The sequence below is a fragment of the Egretta garzetta genome, unplaced genomic scaffold (genome assembly GCF_000687185.1).
Source record: "Egretta garzetta isolate BGI_Z169 unplaced genomic scaffold, ASM68718v1 scaffold31, whole genome shotgun sequence".
In the NCBI taxonomy this organism is placed as follows: Eukaryota; Metazoa; Chordata; class Aves; order Pelecaniformes; family Ardeidae; genus Egretta; species Egretta garzetta.
This window is the reverse complement of record NW_009258663.1, coordinates 1-3,325: the sequence shown is the minus strand read 5'-3', so window position 1 is coordinate 3,325 and position 3,325 is coordinate 1.

The window sequence follows — 3,325 nt, the reverse complement described above, 5'->3', positions numbered from 1 at the left end:
GGCCGGCGCGGTAGGTGCTGCCCGCCCGCTGGAAGCGGCCCAAGGCTCGTCGCATCGGCCTCGGCCAGTGCTGTCTGGAGCTGAAGAGATGCGGTAGCGGAGATACGATGCGATTCCTAAACCCCTATACATCGGGTACCTATGTGCCTATACTGTGTTCCTTCCCCGAGGTATCTATGGGCTTAGCTCCCCCTGTGCGAGGGATGAAAGCGACTGGAGAAAAAAGTCCGGTGTAGCACCCAGTGGAAAATCACTGTAGGCTTCTGTGCGCAGCCAAAGCCTGAGATAGGAAAATCCTCTTAGCAACATAAAGGTCAGCTAATGGGTTTCAGAGTTAGGATTTAAAGTGGTGGAAGAAGAAAGAAGTTAATGGACAGTCTATATACCTTAAAAGGCAAATCTAAAATGAAAAATGGCTAGCCCTGTAAAGAGGCTATACCCTCAAGTCAAGGTTTGTTTGGGGTTTTTTTTTTCCCCAATGTCCTTTCTCTTTGGAAACCATGCTTCATGACAGAAAAAAAAAACTCTAAAATGAAAGTGACTTCAAAAATCTTGTCTTGCTTGGGTGGATAGTTTTTAGTGCCTGAAGAGAAGGACCAGGTATCTTTCATCACCTTGCTGAGTATGCTTTTGTCTTTTACTGGGAAAATGCTAGGTTTTATTATAAACAGATAAAGTGAGTTTTCTGGCAGAGTTAGTATTGGTGTTGTCTTTTTTTTTTTTCCCAAGAAAATGGGATACTCATGTTTACAGTTGATAGATTAAAAAAGGTAGAAATAGGGAGGGATGGGAGATGAAAATCAAAACCACCTACTGATTAACAGAATATAAGGGAATTTAGTGTGTGAAATTAAGATTAATCTTTCGTATGTCTTGACCTACGAAGACTGTTCTCAAGTTTGGTAACAATATTATTCACGTACATTGTTATACAGAAATAATTTCTTTAATAATTATCAAATAATCCGGTAAGGCTTTTAAAGAGCAACCCAGTTCTTTAGAAAACTGATAGAAAAACATACATCTTAAAAATCTGTATATGTGTGTCTAAGGCTATATCTTCAATGGACCCGTATAAGTTCAGAGGGAATGCTCGTGATTTTTTTTCTGAAGTGTGAAGAATATCTATATGACAAGTAATTACTGAAGCTCCAGATCTCTTTAGTATTCTAAGTAATTAAATATTCAGATACAAAATTGCACCCCCGTGTCACTTTTATTTTTTTGCCATAAAATGAAAGTAAATGTTAAATATGATCGTTCCAGTGCATCACTAGTAAAATAGTAAATAAATAAATCGAGTGCAAATAAGAAGCCTGAACTTAGAGCTTACTGTTTTGAGAGGCTGTTATTCAGAGCTGTACAGGCAAAATAATAAAAGCCTTTAATGAAGATACAATTACTGCTTCAGGTAATTGGTGTCTTCAGAATAATCCTTTTATTCTTAAAATCTTCTATCAGCATTCCCTAACTGAACCCTGTAAAACGATCTGATAAAATGGCTCCATATTTAGGGACATCAATGGAATAAAGCTAGATATTTGTTTATTTCAACATCCGTTGATGTGTTAACTACCGTAACTAGGCAGATGAAAACATTAAATTTAATTAAAAAATTTTTTGAGAGAATTTTAGATCTGTTACGTTTTCTTTGGGTTCCCTGCATGAGCCTAAGATCATTTTCAAGATCAATTGAGTTCTCTTACTGTTTGATGGGATTTTTCGGTTTGTGTGATAGTTCTTCTATGGTAGGTGCTGCAGAAGTCTGTGATGTCATGGATTTCTGTTGAATAGTAAATAGATTGCTGGTCATGATGCTCTAAATTACGGTTCACATGACGGCTCATATGAGCAAATTTTTTTTTCTTAGTCAATGCAAAGAATAAACAGGAACAAAAAAAAGACTGGAGTTCAAGCTAAGTGTTACAGGCTTTTTTTCTAAGGATGACTTGCTATGCATGCACTAATCAAAAATGGGATAATAAGTCCTGCTTTTGAACATTAAATGATTCGATTAGTTGAATGATGTAGTATGGTGCATTGAGACAGGTGGGCTGAAACAAAGCTTTCAAGTGGCAACAGTGGAGAAGGCTGGGGAAAACAAGGGAGCAACTGCAGAGTTCTCTCCCAAATATGTGGGAAGCATTTGATGAGAAGCTTATTGTGTGAATATGATCATGAACAGTTGGTGTGAAAACTTGAGTACTATTCCCCGTTAAGTTTTACTTCATTCTTAACCTCATAGTGAAACAAAGATGCTTCTTGTATCTCGTATATGTACATCCATGGTTTTCAGCTTCTGATTCTTCTAAGGTTCCTGTGAGACCATGGAATATTTCTGAAGGGTCCATGAAACAGACAGAAATAGTTTTGTTACCAATGGACACAGGGTTGCTGTCTAGGAATTCCTGTTTTGATAACGATTTTTTAAGAGTTTTTCAACCTGAGGAAGGCTGAAATTACTGATATAGATCCTTTCCAGAGGCTTTCTTTGTCTTTCTGATATATAAACTTTTGCTTCAGAAAGCCCCAGAGCTGGAAAGGATTCAGGGAAGCTATATATTCTTGTAATATTTTTATTCTGTGGTTCATGTCTTCTTTTGGCCAATGGTGGAAACAGGATACTGGGCTAAATGGGCCTTTCATCTGACCCAGCAGATCTGTTCATATGAGATATCTAGGTACTTTCCCAGTACAAGCTGTCACATATCACTGGAGGCATGAAGTGGGCATATACTCCAGCTTCAGAACAGGAGTATAAAATGGAATGTAAGAGAAACTAGAAAAGTAGGTGTTTTTTGTTTGGTTTTTTTTTTTTTAAATTACTGAAAATGCGAAGTGACTTTTGGATGAGGTCAATGCAATGCAGAAGTTTGTGAAAAAGCAGATGTGATAATGAGATGCATCAGCAGAGGAAGATAAACAATCTTTTCAGATAGAGTAGGAAGTGGTGAAATGGAGGAAGGGCAGTGAGCGAGGGAGGGGCTACCCTGGGCTTGCTAGGACTTAGATGAAGGATGAGTCATGGGTTTGAAATTAATTTTACAGTTTTAGACTTTAACATAAAATTTTACAAAATGTGTTACTGCAGCTAGGTATATTAAGCTACCAAGGTTATGGCAGTACAGTGGGTTAGCATGGTTGCTACAGGATAGAAGGAGGTGCCTAAAAATTTTGTTAACAAAAGGTGAAAGAAAGGCCATTCAGCCCTGCCCATATAATAACATGTAAAGAATCTGTAACGTTGACTAGACTTCTACAAGGGATGCTCTCCATATGGACAGGAATAGGGACTACATCCACACGGACATGAGTTTCAACATAC